Here is a 25073-nt window from a genome sequence, read left to right as displayed (position 1 = left end):
TTTGGGTGTGGCTCCTGGCTGTGTAGTTCCGGACTGAGTTAGCACCAAGCCTGGTTCTTTCCGCTCCAAGAAATTCTATGAATTCCCCAATTTCCTTTAAGAAAAACTTGCTTTGCAATCTTGCTAGTGTAGATTCTGCTGTTTCCAACTAAAAATACCAAAAGAAAAAAAATCTGTTGTTGATTATTGAACGTTCTTGATGTCTTTGACTGTAATTGGCAGATGCATGTTATAGTTGGGTCAGCCGTGTTAAGTTCCAAGTGCTTCTCTCCTTTAAAACTCACTGTACGTGGACTCCTCCTGTCCGCGCTGCTGCCAGTCACAATCAAGGAAGAGCTCTGTGCGCTTGCAGCGGGCTTCAAATGTGTGCTCTGCATATTGCTCAGCGGTCCGTCACCTCCCTGAATACCTCAGTTGGTTTCTTTGCATTGTTTACTGTCCTTGCTTCAGTTCCCTCAGAATTGTCTTTGAGGGGCGCTTTGTTGGTGCGACGATTTTGTGGTCCTTGATCTTTTTGTTAGAAGCAGCTTCCAGAATGGCCTGAGCTTGACGTGGGACAGAGCAGAAGCCCGTGAACTCTGAATTACTTCCTACATATCCAAACGGCTCGTTCCCCCTCCATCCTTGCCTGAAGCTACCCGGGATTTATTATTTAGCCATTGTAGACCCATCCTGAGGTAGTGGACCATTCCAGAGTTGAAACTTCTTTATTGAAAACTTGGAAAGATATGGCATTTGGCCAGACTGATTGTGAATTAAATTTTAGAAATGTTGAAGTTTATGTTACAAAATAATTGGTTGGTCTCTCTTAGACTCTGTTTTTGAGAACATGAAGAGGAAAATAAATTAATAAAAATCATAAAGTAAATAGGAGGATAGATAGGAGAAGATCAAGAGAGATGGCCTGATCATTTTACCCAAAAAAGACAAGAGAATTTAAATAACATAATTTAACAACACACTCAACAGAGTCATTTACTAAAGTGTTAGAAGATAAATTTATATTCCCAAAGCTTGATGCATAGGTGGAGGAAAATAGAGGAAGTGAACATGGAACAGTAATTTTAAGAATTTTTTTGTGAACTAATAAATTGAAATAAAATGATTCTGATAAGACAATTTAAACAAAATTCAAGACCTAAAAAAACAAATCTACATCTGACATTGAAACAGCCATTAATGTCATAAAAGATATTTTCTTCAAACTATATTGAAGTCATTATCTATAACAGAACTATTAATAGGGTCATAATTTATTAATCTGTTCATTATCTTCCTTTAGTGAATGCTAGCCATTTTTTGTCTTAACTACTGTACGTTATGGTGAAGATTCACAAAAGTAAGCATATTTTATTACCAAATAAATGGTCTGTCTATTAAATAAACAAACATTGTAGACTATAGAAAAATAAAAATAACAAAAATGTTGCTAGTTCCAAGGAGAAATTTCATTAAAATGTTTGGAAACACTGTGACCGACTAATGAAGAGTGCTATCACCATTCATGTTTGCCTCGTGGCTCAGTAAATAAACAATTAAAGTGGAATTGTTCCCAGAATCAGAATCTAGTCATTACGTTTCTTTTTACAAAATTACCTAGTAATAAAAGGTCATTAAACCTCATAATTCATTTTTTAAAATCCTGAAATTATAGATGTATAGGACCATATCTTCATTGTTTTACAACTTTTTTCTTTTACTAAATTATATATATATTAATTTACATATATTTTTATATTATATATATATATTACATAAATATATATATATAATATAATATAATTATATATTTATATATTTATATATAAATATATAAATATATATATTTATATATAATTAATAATATATATATAATATAATATAATATAATATAATATAATATATAATATAATATAATATAATAATAAATATATATATTAATTTTAGCACTTCTAAAAGAGTACTACTTTCATATACGTACTTCTATTCCAAGGCAGATGTGGCTGAGAATAGGTGAGTGACAATAAAAGCATGAATCAGGGCAGTGTCATAGAGGAGGGGACTGGTCCTAGAGATAGGTGGTAAGTTCAGTAAGACAGTGATACCTGGGTGAGGCCCGCAGGTATAAACTCTCTGTAAGCAGAGATGCCAGTGAAAGGAGCAACTTAAGGCAGTATCTGAACCAAAACAAAAAGCAATGAGAGACTGTTTGTCTGGTGGAAGAGGCTATGTTCACACGTTCAAGGTGCAGATGTGGTAGAGAGGGAGAGGTCAAAGACAGCATGACAGACGACATTTATCGAGGCTTCCTTCTAAGGGCTTCACAAGTATCTCCTTTCATATTCACCCAATGCCGTATCAGGGAAGCTATATTTCTATCAGTTTCCAGCTGAGGAGACAGAATTCTAAATAATCTGTCCAAGTTCACATAGCTAGCAGTGGTGTAGGCTGACTTTGAATCTGGGTTCTTAACAAACTCACTTCTGTGTCCCACTAGAGAGGGGAGCTCACTAATGAGGTCCCCGGGGAGGTGTGACTGAGCAAGAGCACAGCTAGTGGTTCATCCAGAAGGGAAGGTTCTCTGAGAGCAAAGCAAACGTCAGAAAGATGGGGGCAGCTGCAGACAGCGTTTAAGGGGTTAGACAAGAAGTTAAAGTACTCTTTGCTGCTAATTTCCTTTTACTTAATGAGGAGGAAAGCAGGGCTCTCCCCCAGTTCTAAAGCAAGATGAATATTGGGGAGTTACCCTTAAAACCCTTGCAGAAGGAATAGCCACTTGAATGAGTGAGGAAAGAACGGGGCCATTCCACATATAATGATTTCACTGTGCAAAAAACCTGAGAAAATCATTACAAAATGACCATAAGGTGATATTTCTCTAGATAAAAAGTAGGAAATGGGAGGACTCTTTTTTTTTTAATTTAGGCTAGCTCAGAATAACAGACTAGATGGATTACCTACTTCTAAGCTACATTGTTATGCAAACTTGATTTTTAAAGTCTCAAAAGACAAAAATCAGGTTTTAAAGAATACAAAACATAAGAATTTAATTATACTTTCATGTTCTAAGTTGTAAGTCCAAGTAACTATAGAGAAATACATTTTTATTATTAATCAATTTAATTCTATAAAGCCAAGAGACTTTGGTATCAGAGGACCCACATGTCTCACTTCTCAGAAGAGGAAATGAAGGGCCTGTGAGCATATGTCTTGCTCAAAATGACACAGTTCATAGATAGGAAACCCAGGATTTTAGCACAGTGTTGTCTTTTCCCTTCTCCGTGTGGTCAGAAGAAACACTACCTCTCATGTTCTTTTTTAGTCCAGTACTCTTTATGTTGCCCTATCAATTATGTCAATTTTAATCCACTCAATAGATGTATAAACAGCTACTAATTGATCCTAAGGGGTAAGATAAGGGAAGTAACATTTACAGAATGCACACTCTTTCCCGAGATCATTGTTAAGCACCTCTGATGGGCTTGACCATACATAATTACCTTAAGTATTTATTGATGGCTCCATTTATTTTCCTGGTTGAGAAAGCTGTAGCTGAGGAAGGTTAACTGACTCATACGAGGTCACATGTGGCCATTTTCTTCCCATTGCATTGTGAAATACCATGACATTTGCATCTTTTAAATATCTAAGATTTATTTCCCTGTGAGGCTTTAGACATTTTTTCACTTCTACATATTATCAGAGTGGTTCTTGAGAGTTTAATCTTTGATTTGCATAGCATGGACCACACAGAGTAGTTAGCATGCAACTGTTAAAAAGGCACGTGAGCTCAGCTGTTCTCGCCCTCAAATACGCCTGTCTGGAAGGGACAGTGACAGCAGACGCCAGGGGAAGGAAGCACATGATGGAAGGAGCTGGGGCCGCCATCAGCACAGGGACCAGCTGCCCTGAAACCACTCACACCAGAAGGATACCTCGTGGCCTCTTTCCGTATGAACTTGCTGACGATTCTAAGTTTCCTAAGGGAATGTTCAGTTGGAATAAACTCTGGTGGCAAGGGAAACTGGGAAATGTAGTTTAGTAGGTTCTTGCAGGAAACATCAGGAAACCTCAAAATACAAAGAAGGATTTCAACACACTTCAGGACACCCAAACTTAAAAATGTTTGCTACAATCCACCCGTAAATTTCCCAATATAGGCTAACACTGGGTTCTCTACTCAAACAATGGAAACAATAGGCTCCACTCTGCTATCCCAGGAAAATTTAATTTCACTTAAAAAACAAAAACGAGTTCATTTTCTTACCAACATGAAAAGTTCCACATCTTGTCAACCTCTAGGTCTGCTTCACGTCTAGAATCACCTCTTCTTCATGTAGTTCAGTCGTATTAGCACTTTGATATTCTGTAATGTGAAAAAAATGTGAAATTTTAACCACTCCACAAATGCCCTACAGAGCAATTAGGGGAAGAGAGGGGGGAGGATCTTAGTTAATGTGCATATGTCCATTATGACCCAGGAAAGAAATGAGAAAAAATGAGTAGGAAGTGCCACTATTATTTCTCCAGGTCAGGAAATCATAGCTGCCATTTGTAGTTTAATTCTTTCGCCAACCATTCCATGTTTCCACTTCCTGGACTCATTATCCCCCCTCTATCTGAGGGCATGGTTTTCCTGCCCGTAATGGTTACTATAGTCTTATATTAACTGTAAGCAACGGACATGGGAGAACTGAGTGGCACCCTGCAAACCAGCACGAAAGCTAGCCATTTGCAATACGGAAGCATCAGAAAACAATCAGTAATGCAGTATTCAGATTGACTAGTAGTTACAATGGGCAATTCAATAATAAGATAATATATATAACCTAATTTATATTGTTTGGTAAACATGATTGAACAATTAGAATTACTAACTCCAAAATCTGTTCCACTCAATAGTGAAAAAGTACTCAATCAGATTGGTAGTTTAAAATAATTAGTCAATTTAGTCAAAGTTAGTGAGGCTCATCTAGAATAAAATCAGAATATTAATTTTCCACGAAACTTTATGGGTGGTTTTATCAAGTGATTCAGCACTTCAAGTCCTATAACTTCCAACATGAGCCATTTTATGCTTCAGTCTTACACTGTGTCTTGTAGATGCTTAATAGATACTGATCGAAATGATTAATAAATCTACTTCTTACTTTGATATTCTCTAGAGAAAAGAAACTTCACAGAGCATCCACTATACTTAGCTAGTTTTTTATGGGTATAAAAAGTAAATATTTTGCAGAACTGTCATAAAACTCTTAAACAGATATAAGAATGATTCTTTAGAAAAACATGTTTCTTTAATATATGCATCTTCACTTACTCTTAGACATTAATGACAAGGAATCTCAAAGATCTATATGAACAAAAACAAGCCTTCTTTTAAATATATAAATAAGAATAAACATTAACATTTTTATATTTCCTTTCTATTTTAAATTTCTATGGGAATTACATATAGGAAAACACTCTGCCAGGAAAATTAAATTGGCAAACTGTGTTACAGTTAAAGAGAGACAAGGTAGAAAACTTATCTTTGGAGAGCAGCTGGCTACGCTGTGGTCCCTAGTCTCATTCTTCGCTTTGCAGATTCAGGGTACCAAGTGTCAGAAGACAGAATTCAGGAAATTGAATCACACGCTTTTAGGAATCTTTAGTGTAATACACTTATACACATGTGTGCCCACACACACACACACACACACATGAATGTACTCCACAATTCATTCAGCAATGGGTATGCAATCTAATTTTTAAAGGCTAGATGCTTAAGGTATTTAAAAAAACTATTTTATCAGCATTTTGATAAGCAATGACATTAACTATATTTTTAATTGCTTCAGAATCAATAACTTCTTACTGCTAACACACAACTGTGGGGAGGAAGGAGGAGGGAAGAGGAGAGGCAGGCTAGGGCTGTAGAAAGGAAACAGAGACAGAGATTCCTGAACAAGAACCTGTCTTGCTGCCAGGGTCACCAGGGGGCTGATCCCTGAATGTCCCCGCAGCTTGATATGCTCCCTGGGAGCAAGGAAGAGAGCTGCCGCCCAATAACCGCGTGAACAGGAGGAGCTGCTTTTGTTCGTCTTGTCCAGCAGCTGTTGGCAGTACCCACCTTCCCCCTTTACCCTACCCCCTTGATCTGCTTTTGCAGAACTGCCAGGAGGTCAGCCTTTATGTACACAAAATCGCACACCAGTGGTACCAAAGCTGTCTCTTACTGTGGGCTTTTTGTCTGCCAGACAGCCACGTTAGGGTTCCACAAAGTTCCTGGGTTCAGTAAAGTACTTTTTCCTCAAAAAATGTCTACCCGGTTTAGTTATCTTATATCAAAACACACTCAACATGTTATTCATAAAAAGTAAATTAAAAGAAAAAAAAGTATAGGTGATGTCTTTCTCATAATTATGAACACCAAATCTAGATATTTTGTACATTTGTTGAAGTTACAAAAGTATTTTGAATGAACATGTTATTTTTATAGATAGATGATAGATAGATCTTTTCATATATATACCACCAAACTGAACATTTATTTTTTCCCAGAAACCAACTCTTCCTCTAAAATTGCTTTCTTCAGTTAGTATGCATGACTTTTTGCTTGTTTATCTTCATCAGATCCTAGGATTTTTATTTGCGTCATCCCTCTCTCTTGGAAAGAGTCCCACATCTTCAATTTTAATTGAATATATACTATCCTCTTCATCACTAAAGACATGATATTAACTCCATATATATTTTGAGCTTCCTAAAATTCCCTATTATGTACATCTTTTTTCTCATCAACATGTATCTCCACCCTGAAGCCAGAGAGAAACACCTAAAACATTAATAGACTTAAAATCACTCAGTCTTACATCCTGTGTATGGCAAGCGTTCTCAAAGAATGTTTCTGAGATTATCAGTAAAGTATCAGCTAGGAACCTGTTAGAAATTACCCATCCCCATCCCAGATCAGAATGACATCCTGCAAGTTGGGTCCTGAGATGTGTTCTAAGAAGCCCACAGGCCGCAGTGCTGAATATCAAGTTTGAGAACCACATACCTATGGGAAAGGTCTCTGTTTCTTAGCATGATGTACAGTAAGTGGTGCCCACGGAAAGGCAGTGTCTGAGTCAACTGGCAACTTGCTAGAAATGCTGGTTCTTGGTATCTCCTCGGTCAACTGAAAAACAACTGATACAACATGCTGACTTGGAATTACATGTGATCTCAGGAAGCTGGGAACCTCTTTTAGCAAGTTCTTAAGGTGATGCGGATGCATACTTCAGTCTGAGAAGCACCAGGGACAAGACCCTGTGTGGCCTGGCCTCCTTCTACCTTGTCAGCCTCTGACTTTCTCTTCTCATGGCTGGAAATTCAGCCTCAGCAAACAATCTGTGCCTCCCCAAAACTGCAGGTGAGGCTCAGGAGCTTATGACAAGTCCCTCTGCTTTGCCCTCACAGTGTTACCAGGCTAATTCCTGGACATGTCTCCAGGTTTAGTGGTTGCCTCACCACCTCCAGGAAGCCCTCTTAGACTTCCCTACTTAACCTGTTTCTCATCTCAAGGGTTCTACTGCAATTGCCATAGTGAGTGGGTATCTCTCCACCAAAATCTAAGCATAAAAGGGCAAATATGAAAGATTTCTAGAAGAACAATATACTTTTTGCATGTGGAAAGAAAATGCAACACTCAATGTTTAAGAGAACAATATATCCCTTAATAGAAGTAGCGCAAAGAGTATTAGACAAGGCTCAGGACCAAGGCCCTGTCCTGATCATGGTGGGTGTGAGCTGCACAGCCCCTCAGCCCCCCAGGCTTAAGGTCTTCATCTGTGAGATGGGAGGAAAAGTTCCTGCTCTTTTTACCTTAAGGTATTATTGCTTGACTCAAATGAGGTACTTGATGTCAAAGTGTACTCAAAAGACTTTTCACATAGTGTTCTAATTAAACAAAAAGAGCCTTTCTCTTCATTTTGAAAGATAAAATTTCAGGTGAACCATGTAACTAATAGGTATTAGATTAATAAAACTTCAGAATCTTAGCATTTTTATCTTTAAAATTAAGACACGCTACATAAGCACACAGGAGTAGCAGAAAAACAGAGAATGCCTACTGAATACTTAAGTTTAATTTAATTTAAACTTTAACTACTTACTTAAATTACTCTACAACTGTGTGTTTTGTCATGAGGTATTTTCCTAGACAGCTCCTCCATATATAAACTGCACAGAGAGAATATATAAACACGTTCAGCTTCAGGCCCATAATTGTCTACAGAATACAAACCTCCGATCTGGGGTCTGAAAGCTTTTCTAATCATATGCCAATCTACCTTACATGGATGCAAAGGAAACCCATCCATAATCCAATCATTAGTAGATGTAAAGCTATAGAAACTTTACAAATTTTAACAGAGATAAAAGTAGTTTATACTTTTAGGAAGGTGTGCAACAGGAACATATTAAAATTTAAAACATTTTGTTTAAATCACATGAACTGTTGGGGGTTTTCACTGACTCCTTGCAGAGTTGCATTAACTGAGTCTGCTCTGCTCGGCCCACAGCTCCTGTTCTGAAGGCCCGTTCCACCTGGCGAAGGTAATTTGCTGAGCACAGATTTCAGCGAACCCTTTCTTCAGCAGCTGTTCAGCACCTTACACAACGAATCCCCTCATGCTGAAACCCTTACTCTCCTCTCTCCGGGACGCGGAGTCTCAGATTCCCGGTGTTCTTGGTGTTCTCGGGATGCTGCCGTGTGAGCACCGTGGGTCCACAGCTCTTCCTCCGCCTGCGAAGTGACTGCTGTGTCAGGTACTGGAGGTCATCTCTCCAGCTTCCAGATTCCAAAACTGCATTCTTATCTTTTCTTTAGTTCTCCTGATCTGATGTTTTTAAAACTTCCCGTTTGTAAATTTTAAAAGTACCAGGAAGGAGCAAGTTAGACATTTTATACTCTTCCCCATGACAGTTTCTAACACGCAATCTGGTGTCATAGTAAACATGCATTTGGACTCTTCAAATGTGAACTTTTTCTAAAACTCCTTTCGCTGACCACTAACAATGCCTTCTCTTTCTTTATTGTCATTGATAAAACTCAGCAGGATTTCTGCATAAGCTTTTATTAATTTCCCTTTTTAAACATTTATACAATTTAACCTTCTATATTCTGTATCAGAAAATGAAAATTGCCAGTCCAGTGGTCAACGATTACCTGCTCAGTTTGGCCACTAGAGTATTTGAAAAATAATAAAATTTTATGGTATGTGCACTCTTGTCACTTAGAACATTTAATATTTGTCTGATCCCTGAAAATATGAGGTCTCTAAAGCACTTTATCAACATAAAATGAACGAGAAATGAATAAGCAAGTGAATAAATCATGATAGTTCAATTTCTTTCTGCCCCTAAATAATAATTTTTTCCCTTTGTCTATCCATTTCTTTGACTGATCCACATTCTGTTCTTGAGAATGATTTTCAGTTTGGGACTGTGTTTCCCAAATTTCTCTGGCAGCAATTACATACTTCACCAGTGAATGTATCATTTGGTAGATGATCTTACTGGGTCTGTAAATGCTGAAAGGCTACTACTAATTTCGGTGTTTGCATTTACTGTCTTGGCATCCTTCTTCCTCAAGTATAATACTATACTCAATCCCAAAACATAATGGTTAAATCAGCAGTTTCGGTCTAGCTTTGTGACATTACACTATTTCCACATACTGTACCTATTTGTTTATATTTCTCTTTCTTGAATAAACAGACCTTTTCAAGGACAGTGACCAGGGATTATTCATTTTGGGAATCCCTGTCTCTACTGATAACATATCTGCTACATTGTTTGGAACATCAATAAATGTTTGTTAAATATAGCCATGCAATAAGTATTTGTTAAATATAGCTGTGCAATAAATATTTGTTAAATCAACTCAGTCACATGCTCTTTTGTCACCCCATCAGACAGCTGCAGGAACTATAGTTTTATGTGAAATGATATGACTAGAATATATATCGTTATGTGCATTTCTCCAGAATGAAACAAAACATCCAATTCGGTGAGAAAAAAAAACACAAGTTGACTTTGTTGATGCCGCATTGCCAATGTGTTTGTACTCCACTTTTTTTTTTTTCCTTTCAAATGGATGTTCTGGCATTTAAAACAAGAAAAGAAAGAAAAAGAAATACTGCTATGTAAATCAGATGGTAATTTATCTCCTTTCCCATTTCTTTTTTAATCTCAGTAAATTGATTTGCCTTGCTCAGAAATGGATCTGCTATAAAAAAATATTACCAACTTCACAATGATTCTAGAATCCCATAAATCCTATTAATCAGCATGACCTCCCTTTATAATTCAATTAGCTCCAAAGGAACAATTTCCTGTAATAGATTCACTTCCATTATCCCTAACAGTATCTCCCAGCCAAGGCCACAGATGCCATTATGAGCGAGTCCAGAGCTTTGCCCAGAAGCGCACTTGCCTTGAGCTCAATCTGATGTGTCCGGGGGTCCGAGTCCTTCATTCCTTTGCTGCTACTCTTACTCCAGGGCTAGCTGTCTTGTGGTGCTTACATCATGGAACGATTCTCCTAACAATTCTTTAGTTAAAAGTCTACTGCTGCTTTCATTCCTTAAGTTCTCTATTGATCATCATCTCTTTTGTTATCCTTTACATTTCTTAGCATTTTTGAGTTTTGCAAAATGGTAAAATCAGCAAGTGGAACAGTGACCATGTCCCTAGTACAAAATAAGGCCTTACCTTATATTATCATTAAAGTCCTTTTTTGTTCTAAAATTTTAGGACCAAGGGTCAGGAAAAGTGCTAGGGCTACTTACTGTATGACGTAAGTAACGCAAGAAGCTTGCATGCCAGGCCCCGTCCAACAAGTCATGGTTCTGACTACGGAACTCTGCCCACTTGCTCCCAGCTAACTGGCCAGGCTGGTTAGCATACGATTTCATGAGAGGACCAGCTGCGGGGGCCCCGTACAGAATGGCTCAGTGAGACCCAGTGGTTGTGGATTCATTTACTGTGGGCCATTACAGAGGGACTAAGTTAGTTGCTAGTGTCAAGGGCCATAAGAGAGTCCTCATAGAATAAAAGAACCAGGGCATGGAAGTCAGGACTGTCAGTACATCTAAGTTCCAGAACTTCACAGTACCTTGAACAAAATTCCAGTTCCTCTGTAACTCATAAAATACTTTTTGTACTTCTGTGATTTATATATACAATTAAGGTCTTAGCTTTTAACTTGAAAATATCAACCTTCCTGTAAAGTAAAAGATTAAAAAAATAGTGATTTTGTAGTATTTTCAAAATATCCTTATATTATTTAAAAATAGTTTGCATACAAAATATTTACTGGCATGTAATTTTATTTTTGATTGGGCAAAATGTAACATTTACATGACTCATATTTTGTAAATTTGTTTTTAGACTATTTTCAAGTTCATTATGTGTACAAAGTTTTTTGAAAGCAAGAGTCATTAATGCTAACTAGATAGTGGAATTATGTAGGAGCACTTTTAAAAAACAAAATGTATTTACACAAAGCTCTTTCTTTTAGCTTCTAAATAATTTATATGGTGGAAAAAGCTGATGGTCTTGAAAGTAAACAGTTTTGTTTAAATTTAGAAATAAAGTATGTCTGAGTGCCGTTTTCTTCAAGGTCTCTGAAGAATTATTTGATTTATTTCTAATTCACTTGACTTCTTTCAATCTATTTAATTACACAGATAGCCACTACTCTTAGATCCTCATAAGAGCAAAGTAATATAATTAAATCAATATAAAGGTCATGTGATTCAGTTAATATATGTGTAGAAAATGAGGAAACTATGTTTATTCCCTTTGCTACAGTCGTTTGATTATATAATATAAAAAGTTTTAAAATTTAAACAATTATTTAAACAATGAAATGAAATATTTAAAGCTACTGAACTCTACTAGGTTTCATGCTTTAAAAAGTAATACATACTCAAGTGAAAAATTAGTCCAAATTCAATGAACATTGAATAATATTATTCATAGCACAAGGACGGAATGCAAAGATCATGGCATCTGGAAAGGATAATAAAAACTAAGTTAACTAAATGAAAGGAGAAGACGGGACCTTTTGGAATCATTTTTAAATTCTCTTTCTTTTTAAAGTATGCTTTTAAATGTTTTAAATTCATGACTTTTAAACTAGTTTATAACACAAAGGAATAGTTCAGAGGTAGAAGGATAAGAATGCATTTTCAGTTCAAGAAGTGTGTTGCTGTTCATGAGACACAGGAATGCTGTACCAACAATTGTAAAGAAGTGCCTCCCTGTTAGCATCAGGTTTTTGTTACCGTAACTGTTCTTTATTCTTCCAAAAAAAAAAAAAGAGAGAGAAGTTTTTTAAGTTGCTAAAAAGTGGGATATAAACAAGAGATATGTGAAAAATTATTTCAAAACTTCGGATTCACACTTGACCTTCTGTTCCGTCCTGTTGACTGAAGCAAGGGGAGGCCTCCAGCGGCGCTCTCTCTGCATCAGGACGCAGGCTGCCTTGGCTCACGGGCGGCGCTGGCCGGTAAGAAACCTGCTCGCCCTGCCTTGCCCGTTCCTCCCCTGAGAAACCCTGGGAAAAGGCACGGCCTCCAGTTCTTCCTCCTCTGATCTGTGACCTGTCCTGCCCCCGACTGGCCCTGAGTAGCACCCTGTGTTCTCCCCAGAAAGCTGGGAGTAACAAAGATGTGCAAGTCTTTCCCTTACTTTTGATCAGAGTCCAGCCTCACCACACCTCACCCAGAGCGATGTGGTTAACGCACGGTCGTCTTGACCACAGACTCTTGATCCTGGCCAGAACCGTACTGATGAGCTGCTCCCAGCTGTTAATTCTCAGAAATTGCAAGAGAAAATAGATGTTTGTCTTGGCTGCCAAGTTTTAAAACTTGTTGTTATGCAGCAATAGATAACTAATATCCAAGCTAACATTCTTCAAAATTGGCATGATATTTGGGCTTTTTTCTCTTCTCTGCTAAACCAGTTTCCATTTGTCTAAAGGCTTATTTTCTCCCATCTCTCTTCACACACACACACACACACACACACACATTCTCCAGGACAAATATATCCGGCAAGAGAATTATGCTTTTAACTCAGATAAAAATTTTATAACTGATATCTTTGGAAATGATTCATCCATATATGTGCTTCACAGGTTTTTATATAATCAAAACATTTTACCATAATTTGATTCCACCACAATTCAATTCGATAAGAGTTAACTGAGTGAAAAGTATCTGCCTAAAGTTCTGGCTGGAAGTGACTGGAATACAAAAGAAGTAAAATACACAATTTCTGGGCTCAAGGACATAACAGTTTAATCAATTAGTTCTCAAACTTTAATTGGTAAACTTGATAGAAATGCAAATTCTAATGCTCCATTCAGTTTCTGATTCAAGAAAGATACCTAGTGAACACAGAAACTATGTTTTTAAAAGGAATCAGAAAGAATTTTTGGTATGAATATACAGCAGATAATTCCTTGAAAAACTGCCTTCTTTTCAGATGCCTACAGAATAGTTACTTAGGAGTTAATACATATTTTTTAATATCAGAAGAAACAAACCTAAAACATGTATCATCAGTTTACCTCATGATAAAGCACATCACCAACAAAGCAATAGCAAGGCTACATATCTGCATAAAAACCTGGGTTCTGGTCCCAGCTATTGGTCTGTTGCTCTCTCACATTGAACAAATTAGTTTACTTCACTGAACCTCAAATTCTTCACCTATACAATGAAGGAAATGGATTAGATATTTCCTTAAAATGTTCTCAGTCTTTAAAGTGACACAAATTTACTGGAGGTCCTAGTCACAGCAATCAGATAAGATAAAGAGATAAATGGCATTCAAATTGGTAAAGAAGACATTAAACTGTCACTGTTGCAGATGACATGATACTATACATAGAAAACCCTGAAGACTCTACCAAAAATCTATTAGAACTAATAACTGAATTCAGCAAAGTTGCAGGATACAAAATTAATACATAGAAATTTGCCACATTCCTAAATACTAACAACAAATGAGCAGAAAGAGAAATCAGGAAAACAACTCCATTTGCAATTGCATCAAAAAGAATAAAATACCTAGGAATAAACCTAAGGAGGTGAAAGACCTGTACTCTGAAAACTGTAAAACACTCATGAGAGAAATTAAAGAAGACATAAATAAGTGGAAATTTATCCTGTGCTCATGGATAGGAAGAATCAATATTGTCAAAATGGCCATCCTGCCCAAAGCAATTTACAGATTCAATGCAATCCCTATCAATATACTAACAGCATTCTTCAACAAACTGGAACAAATAGTTCTAAAATTCATATGGAACCATAAAAGACCCTGAATAGCCAAAGCAATCCTGAGAAGAACAAAGCTGGGGGTATCATGCTCCCTGACTTTAAGCTATACTACAAAGCTACAGTAACTGACAGTATGGTACTGGCACAAGAACAGACCCGCAGATCAGTGGAACACAATAGAGAGCCCAGATATATATTGTCATGTATATACGGTCAATTAATATACAATAAAGGAGCCATGAAAATACAATGGGGAAATGACAGACTCTTCAATAACTGGCATTGGGAAAAGTGGACAGACAATGCAAGAGAATGAAACTGGATACTGTTTAACTCCATATAAGTAAACGCAAAATGCATCAAAGACTTAAATGTAAGATACGAAACCACAAAACTCTTAGAAGAAAACATAGGCAAAAATCTCTTGAACATAAGCATGAGCAATTTTTTCCTGGACATATCCTCTAAGGCAAGGGAAACAAAACCAAAAATGAGCAAGTGGGATAATATCAAACTAAAACGTTCCTATACAGGAAGAACAAAAAGGCAGCCTACAGTATGGGAGAATATATTTGTAAATGATTCATATAATAAGGGGTTAATGTCCAAAATGTGTAAAGAACTCATATGCTTCAACACCAAAATAACAACCCAATTAAAAAATGGGTAGAGGATGTGAACATTTTTCCAAAGCAGAAATACAGATGGCCAACAGGCACATGACAAGATGCTTCACATCACTAATCATCCAGGACATGCAAATAAAAACCACGAGATACCACCTCAGTCAGAATGGCAACCATCTAAAGACAAGAAATAAGTACTGGTGTGGATGTGGAGAAAGGGAACCCTCCTACACTGTTGGTGGGAATGTATATTGCTGCAGCCACTGTGGAAAACAGTATGGAGGTTCCTCAAAAAATTAAAATAGAAATACCAAAACCAAGTAATTCCACTTCTAGGAATTCTCCCAAAGAAAACAAAATTCCCTGATTTGAAAAAATAGATGCACCTGTATATTTATTGCCACATTATCTACAATAGGCAAGTTATGGGAGCAACCAAAGTGTCCATCAATAAGTGAACAGAATAGGTGGTACATATACACAATGGAATATTATTCAGCCATAAAAAGGAAATCCTGCCATTTGTGACAACATGAATGGACCTCAAGGGTATTACATTAAATGAAATAAGCCAGGCAGAGACAAAAATTTCTAAAAACAAAACAAAAGAAAATGAACAAAATAGCAGTAGATTCACATACACTGAAAAGTACCTGGTGGTTACAATGGGGGAGGGGCTGGGGTGGGTGAATGGAAAAGGTGAAGGGGATATAGGGGCACAGAAATTCTCAATTATAATATAAGTTGGTCACAGGGATGGTAGTACAGCATGGAGAATATAGCCAATGATTCCGTAACATCTTTCTCTGTTGACAGATAGTAACTGCCCAAGTGGGGGTGAGGATTTAATAATATGGGTAACTATTAACCACTGTGTTGTATACTTGAAACAAAGATAACAAATATAAGATTGTATATTAATGAAAGTTTAGTAAAGAAGGTATAAAAACAGAAAAAACTTATACAAACTCTGAAAGCAGTTTGCTAGACACCAATGCACTGTTTTTGTCACATTATCCTAAGATATGGTATTTTCTATCCTGAATATCTCTTCCTCAGTTTTTGAGGATACAAAATTGAGTTAATTACACATCATTCACAATTGGTAAAAAGGTTAAGTGAGACAAAGTACATGAAATTGCCTTTTAACTGTAAGGAGCTTTCACTGAGCAATCCCCAAAGCTCTGGACTAAGGGCTTCACCTGCCTCGTCTCTGTGAAACCCCCTAGCTGCCCCAGGAAGCTAGTAGTATCACACCCCCATTCTCACAGATGAGGACATCTGTACTCAGAGACAACATGTAACTGGCCTGCCGTCTCACAGCACAGAACGTGGACCAAACTCAGGACCACCTCACTCCAAAGTCTACACATGTAACCGTAGCCTATAAACGCTGACCCACAGCAGGTGACTGGCGGTAACACCATCACAGAGAGAGAATTAGTCTTTTTCCTTCTACTCCAGTATTTTCTAAACTGCTCTAATGATAACAATTACTTGCCATACCTGCTAAGAAGACCACGTGCCTGATTTCACTCCAGCCTCTGAATCTCCATGTCCGGCGCAGGGAATTAAGTGTTCTTGGCGATTCTTATCATCAAGGACTTACGGAAAACATGCTTCTGTCCATCTCTTTTCTATTTATTATGTGTACAGTGATAACCAACAAGAAAGATGATTTTCATCTTGCATTTTGAGCTTGACTGAATCCTATGATAAAAAGGTCTGGTTGTGGGTGAGGCATATCTGGCCACAGCACTGCCTGCAACTTTCATACTGAGCCCTCTCAGTGGTCTGCCAGCGGCAGGCAAAATGGCTCAGTCTCATCCCAGTGGTCCCTAGATCAATAGTGAATAGAACTACCATGTTCGTCCTTGCTGAATTCCCTCATTGTCCATAGGAAGCCTCCAGGTAGCTGTGCTGCAGTCTGGAAGCAGGTCAGCAACAGGGGCTCCAGGAGTCTGTACTGCAGGAGTCAGCCGCCTTGCTTTGTGCCTGGCTGGGCTCCAGGTACAACAGAAGGGGTGCAGCTCTGCAAAACTGCAACTATGCTTGAGATTTCTTACAACATGTAGGTATTTAGCCATTTTCCCAGTTCCTGAGTCATTACTAATCTCCCATCCTCATCAATTTAAATGTGCTTTTGAAACTAATGGACAGCATGATTTAGAGGATCCTTGAAAGACATTTAAATCTCATGAAATAACAATTAAGTTACAGAAACCAGCTGAAGTAAACAGTTCATGCCTACTATGCCCTTTCATTATGCTTTTTTCTGTCCCTAAGATTAGATAAATTACATTTGGTTAGAAATTTTTACTGTAAAGGTTTCCCAGTGTCTGATGCTGAGTATTATTGAGCATTTAGTGAATATTTGTTGAACAAATAAAGAAAATAAAGTTTAACATATTTCTTTAGATATAAACGTAGTTATTTGAATATATAATCAGTCTTTGTATCAGACTGAGAGGGGCTGTAGTAGTAGATAAGAGAAAGAATGGTGATTTTTCTCTCCAGCATGAAGTTGAATTCCTGGGGCAGCGTTGGGCTAACAAAAGTAAAATCAGGAAATTACTTTTCAGTATATCCATCTAAATCAGAAGTCAAAATCTTGCAGTTTATGATTTGAATCCATCTGACATATTTTACTTGGCTTTCACAGCATTAAAAAAAAATTATGCCATTAAATAAATCAGGTTATTTCACATAAATATCCATATTACTGGCTTTCCTTGCAAAATCAGACTATCTGGTTACAAGGGCCCTAAATTCCACAGGACAACCACCAACCAGCTGGCTTCACCCACACATGCACTGCCTAGTGAGACAGTGTGGGCGCACGGTTACAGGGAAGGCCGCCTGGAAGATTACCAGAGGAAGTCTTCTGCATGCAATACACGTTCATTGTGGCCATTATTACCATTAGCATTAGTTCCTCAACATCAACTTGATCATTCTGATAATTGCCCACCAACTCTGCATAGAACTAAGACTGGGGACGCCTGAAATAAATATTACAGCATCTTTCTCTCCCCTTAGCTTCTTCCTCTATAGCATTATCCAATAGGACTTTTTTCCACAAATGCAGCACTCTAATCTATGCTATTCAGTATTTTTAAAAAAATTTTATTAAGGTATGATTGATATATACTCTTATGAAGGTTTCACATGAAAAAACAATGTGGTTACTACATTTACCATATTATCAAGTCCCCACCCACACCCCAATGCAGTCACTGTCCATCAGTGTAGTAAGATGCCACAGATCCACTATGTGCCTTCTCTGTGCTACACTGTTCTCCCCGTGATCCCCCACACCATGTGTACTAAACATAATACCCCTCAATCCCCTTCTCCCTCCCTCCCCACCCGCCCTCCCACACTAGTTCATTCTTGGAGTCTCTGAGTCTGCTGCTATTTTGTTCCTTCAGTTTTCCTTCACTATTATACTCCACAAATGAGGGAAATTATTTGGCACTTGTCTTTCTCTGCCTGGCTTATTTCACTGAACATAATAACCTCTAGCTCCATCCATGTTGTTGCAAATGGTAGGATTTGTTTCTTTCTTATGGCTGAATAGTATTCCATTGTGTATATATACCACATCTCTTTATCCATTCATCTACTGACAGACACTTAGGTTGCTTCCATATCTTGGCTATTGTAAATAGTGCTGTGATAAACATAGGGGTGCATCTGTCTTTTTGAATCTGAGAAGTTGTATTCTTTGGGTATATTCCAAGGAGTGGGATTCCCAGGTCAAGTGGTATTTGTATTTTTAGTTTTTTGAGGAACCTCCATACTGCTTTCTACAATGGTTGAACTAGCTTACATTCCCACCAGCAGTGTAGGAGGGTTCCCCTTTCTCTGCATCCTCGCCAACATTTGTTGTTCTTAGTCTTTTCGATGCTGGCCATCCTTACCGGTGTGAGATGATATCTCATTGTGGTTTTAATTTGCATTTCCCTGATGATTAGTGATGTGGAACATCTTTTCATGTGTCTGTTGGCCATCTGAATTTCTTCTTTGGAAAACTGTCTCTTCATATCCTCTGCTCATTTGTTAATCGGGTTATTTGCTTTTTGGGTGTTGAGGTGTGTAAGTTCTTCATATATTTTGGATGTTAACCCCTTGTTGGATATGTCATTTACAAATATATTCTCCCATATGCTATTCAGTATTATAGCTATTAATTACAAATGGCTATTGAACACTGGAAATGCAGATCATGCAAATAAGGAATTGAACATTTCACTTTATTTAATTTTAATTAATTCTAATTTCACTAGCCATGTGGCTAGTGGCTTCTGTACTAGGCAGACAGCTCTATGGCTTCGCTCAAGCACACCTTTTTTCCTGTCCTCCCTCCTTATCAAACTTGTTCTCTAGATCTGAAACTAATTTCTGTTCTCTTGCAAGTAGCTGGCAATATTTTAAAAAGGTTATTTCTCTAAAGGTAATTTGCACATTTAGCATGATCAAAATGGCATTAGGATCACCTTCCTCATCCTACCCCCATGATTCTATGGTAAGGCCTCAGGTCTCATGTTCTGTATTGTATTTTAAGCAAGCACTTCTAGATGATTCTTATAACCAGGTAAATAAATTCTACCAAAGTGGTAATTTTCAAGAGGAGTCAGCTTGCACTATGTGATTTGCGGGCATTTTTGAACAATGCATGCCCCCTTACCACTGTAGCTTCTGTTCACCCATGCCCACCTCAACCTCCACCACCTCAGCTGCAAACCTTCAAATCTCCTATTATCTCCACGCCTCTCAGGGGCAGCATGGCCCTCTGATCTGTCATTCCACAGTAGATGCTTTTCAGCTATGAGCCAGTTCTGTGCTCTTCAGATGTTTGATACCCCAGACCCGCAAATGTCAGTCCCCATAGCAATGTGTGAGCTGCTTGACCCTGAACTGCTTTCCATCACGGGGTGAGTCAGGTAGAACCCTGGCCATGCTGAGCAATCATCTTTTCTCTCCTGAGACTTTGTGTTTGGAGTTCAAAAAGGAGCGTTTATTTCTGCCTGATGGTCGAATCAAGGCAGTAGAAACTTGTGCTGAGTGGTAGCCACATTGAGTCATGTCCCCACGAGCAATGTGGTGAATCTGCTCCTCCGATGAGAAGAATGCAGCAAACGCTCAGGAGCAATGCGAAAGGTCTCCTGGCCTTGGGTGGATGCAGAGGGGAGACTTAGTTCCCAATGGCGTCCCCATGAGGATGTCTATCTACTAAGGAGCATGGTACCAGCTGGATCTAAGGTGACAGGAGGGGAGGGAGGCTGCTGTCCAACATGACACAAAGAGAGGCTGTACTGTCTGCTCACAGCTGAACCCTGGCCATGCTGAGCAATCATCCTTTCTCTCCTGAGACTTTGTATTTGGAGTTCAAAAAGGAGCATTTATTTCTGCCTGATGGTAGAATCAAGGCAGTAGAAACTTGTGCTGAGCGGTAGCCACATTGAGTCATGTCCCCACGAGGAATGTGGTAAGGCTGATCCTCCGATGAGAAGAATGCAGCAACTAGGACCTAGTGTGTCCGGTCTGCTCACAGCTGAACCCCTACTGTTTGCAGGGTGGAGCTGTAAATTCAATCAGCCACTCAAGGACTCAGGAGAAACTTCTCTGCTACCTCCCACTTAATTAGTTTGCCCAAAAATGTGCAATGCAACTTCCACTGTTCCCAGATTGTCTTAATTTTTCTCTCCTGTCTTACAAAATCTATTTATCTCACTATTTCATGTATGAATAAGCAATTAGCATGTGGAATAATTAAACTGGCTGCAAAATAGTTACCTGCATGCCTCTGGATTATTCTGCAACACCAACTCCCATCCCTAATTAGTCCCTGGGCTCCAGTCAGCCTATTTGTTACATATCCAAATAAACCCTCCATGACATACTGCAGGTGTATGAGGAAGAAAAGAATGGGAATCCTGGTCTTAGAACAGTCACTCTTAAAATGTAGTGCACACCTCAGCAGTGTAGGTTACTACATTATACATACAAAGTTCTTACACCTACGGCTGGGATACACTTGAGAAACTGACATTTTTAACAGCACCCTTATCTTTCTGAGACTGGGGGTTCAAGAATTTTACTTTGAAAAATACTGTCCTAGAGAGAAACAAATTCAGATAATATTTTTTTATCTGAAATTAGGTGCTTGGGGTATGCAAGTATGTGAGGATCAGAACGGCATTTCTGATAACCCTGAAGTCATATTCCTCTTATTCTTTTGTAGTAACTGATTTACAGTCAGTGTGTCCAGAAGCCTAGCCCAGGTTTTTATTTGAAGTGAGCTAGCCAGGTTTAGGAATGTCTTTGGTCAAGTGAAAAGAAATGGGCCCAGTATTTGGTAATCAGAAAGCCACATGTGAACAAATTAGGTCACAACTGGCTCTGGAACTAACTGCAAAGAGCTGACTGAAAGCCCAGAGGATAATTGAAGACTCAATCTGAACAGAATTCATAACAATAATTTCCATGTAAATTTTAGAGTCAGTGGGCTGGGGCAGGGTTTCTCTAACTCAGCAGTACTGACAGTCTGCTCTAGGCAATTCTTTGTTCGGGGCTGGGGGAGGGCTGGCCTGAGCACTGTGGGATGTTTAATGTCATCCCTGGCCTCTTCCCACCGGATGCCACCAGTCCACCCCCGCCAGCTGTGACAATCATAAATTTCTCCAGACATTGCCAAATGTCCCCAAGGGATAAAAATGCTCCATGTTGAGAAACACTGGCGTTAACACAGAGGAAGGGGGAAGAGCCCTGTGCGTGTGCGTGTGTGCGTGTGTGTGCGCATTGTAAGTTTCACCTTGTCTAAAATTTTTTCATAGTAACAGCAAAACTGTGTATGTAAGTAGATGTTCCACCAATAATGCTTCCCATTTACAAACACTATGTTTCAGTGGACTTACAGGGAAACTTCTTTCCTCAGAATCTGGCTTGGATATTTTTAAATTTTTATAAATCCAGTTACTGTCATACAGATTCTTACAGAGCCAGATAAAAAAACAAGGAACACTCTTAGCCACCATCTTCATTAGCATCTCTGCAGGCAAATCTCTGTCATTTGGAGATGTTTTGTCTTCATAGCAATTGCAGAAAGAGCATTTCTAGATTCTCCTGCCTGCTTTAAACCTGTGGTTCTGTCTTTATTATTGGTCTGGCCTATTACTGCTGGTAAAATGTGCAATAAAATTTGCAACTTGAGTTTGGGGTCTGTTTCTGTACAATCACAGCTGCTATCTCCCCAAACACTGGGGCAAACACTAGTGGGAACAGTGCTCATGGATCAGTTTCATAGGCATGTGCTCGTGGTAAATGGTCGAAGAAATCCACATCTGAGCTCTCACAGCCAAAACCAAGTCAAGGAAGGGCTCTGCTAAAAAAATAACAAAGCCCTCCCCCAATCCAAATGCCAGTGCCCTGGACAAGCCTGCGAACTGGAGATCTGCCGGTGGCCAAATGCTAAATGCATGGCAATTAGTTCTTGGATATCTTTACCCCAATTATTAAGAGTCCACCAGAATAACAGATCATGAACAAATAAGATTTCAGTCAAGGGTCTTTATGTAGTGTCCTGGCTTGTTTTATTGATTTTATTTTATCTTTCTGTAAGGTGATGTAGTATTTTCCTTATGTTCTAAGGCTCAGAGCTTGTATTTACCTATCTTAAGACATAAAATTCTTGCAGAAATTCTCCTTAAAGAATGGCCAACTTCCCAGTCTTAGGTTTCACTTGAATTAATCCACCCCAAGACAGAGCTCCAACTACCGATTGTGTGATAACAAGCTTCTCAGCACGGCTGGAAAAAAAGAGCTTCTGATTCAGCTCAGAACTCACAGCCCACTTCAGGCATTTATGCCTTTTCCCTCTTCTGCCATAAAATGAGGGTGATAATTCATGTTCAACATTCAACACACACTCAACACAAGGTGCCTTGCTCTGGTTAGGTGCTGAAGACTGAAAAGGAAGGGCAGGGAAGGGAAGGGCAGGGAAGGGCTCCTGCCTTGGGGAATCTAACCCAGAAAGCATCATGTCTGATGCAAACAGGGTGTCTGAGAGTAGGGGTGAAAGATGCCCAAATAGGGAAAACAGATCTTCATAAATGCTTTGAAATTATGAGTGAAATCTCATCTAGATTTTACTCATCGTGTAGATTTAAGATCTTTTTATATAGTGGGAAATCCCCAGAGCGATAGACTGCACTGTTTTTCAGTTATATTAAAATAAGCTACTGCTCCAGGATTCTGAATTTAGCAGCTGTTGGCATATGTGTCTCTTGCCACACTCATAAAGGTTTTTAATGTACAGTAACATAACATATAGCTCATTCCTTCTATGGCTGGATGCATTATTTATAATTAACTATGTACCATCTTTGTGTGTGGAAGGAGCAATAATTGGATCTATCCATTTTTAGTTCACAGGAGAAGAGACTCTCCTCATTTTTCATAATGCCGTTTACCTATCAGCCTCTCTGCCAATGGTTTGAATTGTTCAGCTGTAGCTCCTGTTTTATTTGAACACACTCACAAGTGGGAGACGATGCTTGCTCAAAGTGAATCAGCCTGAATGCTCACCTGAAAACGCCGAGAGGCTGGCTGTGCCCCACAGCTTTGGCACAGAGGCCTGGGGTAAAACAGAATTCAGCTGTGTAGCTGAATTCATTAATCTGTAAAGCGAAAATGATCATATTGATGTTAATAAATCTGAAAAAAAAAATATTGGATGGAAGTTAAAATACTCGCCCGGCAGATGTTAGAGCTCATAATAATTCTGCGTGATTCACTGTGCCCTGGCGTCGTGAGGCTCTTCAGACGTACAGCATGAAGGACGCCCACCTCCACATTTCGTTCTGAGAAATGGTTTGTGCGTTAACTCACTGGGTTTGCTAACACGAATCCTAGGCCCTTTCCAAAGCTGCTTTTCGGAAAACGAGGGGACTCTTTGCAGTTGGGCTGCCCTTTCCCCCAACGCCACTCAGTCCCACGGACGAAGGTTGGAAGCCCTGGGTCACCTCCCTCCGCTGAGGCCAACGCACTCGCTCCAAGTTCCGCCTCTGGAGGTCAGAACGAAGCTCGGGAGGAGACGGCGCTCTACGTGAGCCCAATGTCAAAGATCCAACTCATTGCAAACACAGACACAGCGCTTACAAAGGGGACTGGGTAAGTGCCATGACTTGAAGGTGCTTTGGATAGAACACGGGGTCAGCCAGCTGGAATATTAAGCATAAAACAAATGATCTAAAGGCTGAATATAGGTATAAACCACAGAGTTTTGGGGTAATTCATTCTGGCTAGGGAAACCTAGTAAGTATTTATAGAGGAATTCAAGCATCTGAGCTGACAGAAGGGTAAGAGAACTTCAGCAGTCAGGACTACGAACTGGCAAGCAAGGATGGCTGGGCAGAGGACTGTGTGAAGAGGCGGGTCATCATGGCTGCAGACGTGCACGTTTGGCCCTTCAGACTGAGGTAGGGGTACAAACAAGAAAAGTCGGGAGGAGGCGCAGGCCACATTTCATCTCCAAGGTAAATTATTTGAAATTTATTCTGCTGGCACTGGTCTACTGTTTGGTTTTACCAGGAAGTGATCTAAGCAGGACACTCATTTTTAATGGACACATCAGTCTATTTACCAAAATGGGTTGGAGTAAGGAGGAAACTGAAGGCGACCCCAAACCCAAAATGGCCTTGTTCGTTTCCAGCACTTCGTATTTCACTGCTTCCCTGTGGTCACTAAGTTATTTGTAGTGGCTGAGGTCAGACCGTGGCTCAGGCGGGCGTGCAATCTCAACTATCCGTGAGAAGCTCAATATGCCGGGCACAGCAGATTTCACAGCGGCTCCAGGATTTCCAAGCTGATGGCACACTGTCTTCTCCTGCCCGTGGGTCTGCGCTGAATTCCAGTTTCTGGTTCTTTAATAAGAAAGGTTCCTACCACCTGTTTGTCACACACCATCCCGTATTGACACTGCTGGAGAAATTATTTCAGTCAATAAAGCTGATTAGCTTTCCTTGTTTTCCCCCGATCTTTAGCTTGTGTGCTTCTTAAGTCACCCTCACATTAATCTCGGGCATTGATTTTGCTTTACTAAAGGACAGCACCCTCAGCCAGGCTGCCTCTCGTGCCTTCCCTC

At 39.1% G+C, this 25073-nt stretch overlaps 1 protein-coding gene across 1 annotated transcript in view; it reads right to left on the bottom strand.

Moving 5' to 3' along the window:
• Positions 1-4203: 4203 nt before the first annotated feature.
• The window catches only part of LOC140843479 (uncharacterized), a 620032-nt gene continuing 599162 nt past the window's right edge, over positions 4204-25073 (bottom strand). Inside the window, exon 7 of the mRNA XM_073213295.1 lies at positions 4204-4345. The gene's annotated coding sequence lies outside the window, so the exon portion shown is untranslated. The remainder of the gene's footprint in view (positions 4346-25073) is intronic.

The sequence above is a fragment of the Manis javanica genome, chromosome 9 (genome assembly GCF_040802235.1).
Source record: "Manis javanica isolate MJ-LG chromosome 9, MJ_LKY, whole genome shotgun sequence".
Classification (NCBI taxonomy): domain Eukaryota; kingdom Metazoa; phylum Chordata; class Mammalia; order Pholidota; family Manidae; genus Manis; species Manis javanica.
This window is presented reverse-complemented; position numbering and strand designations above follow the sequence as displayed.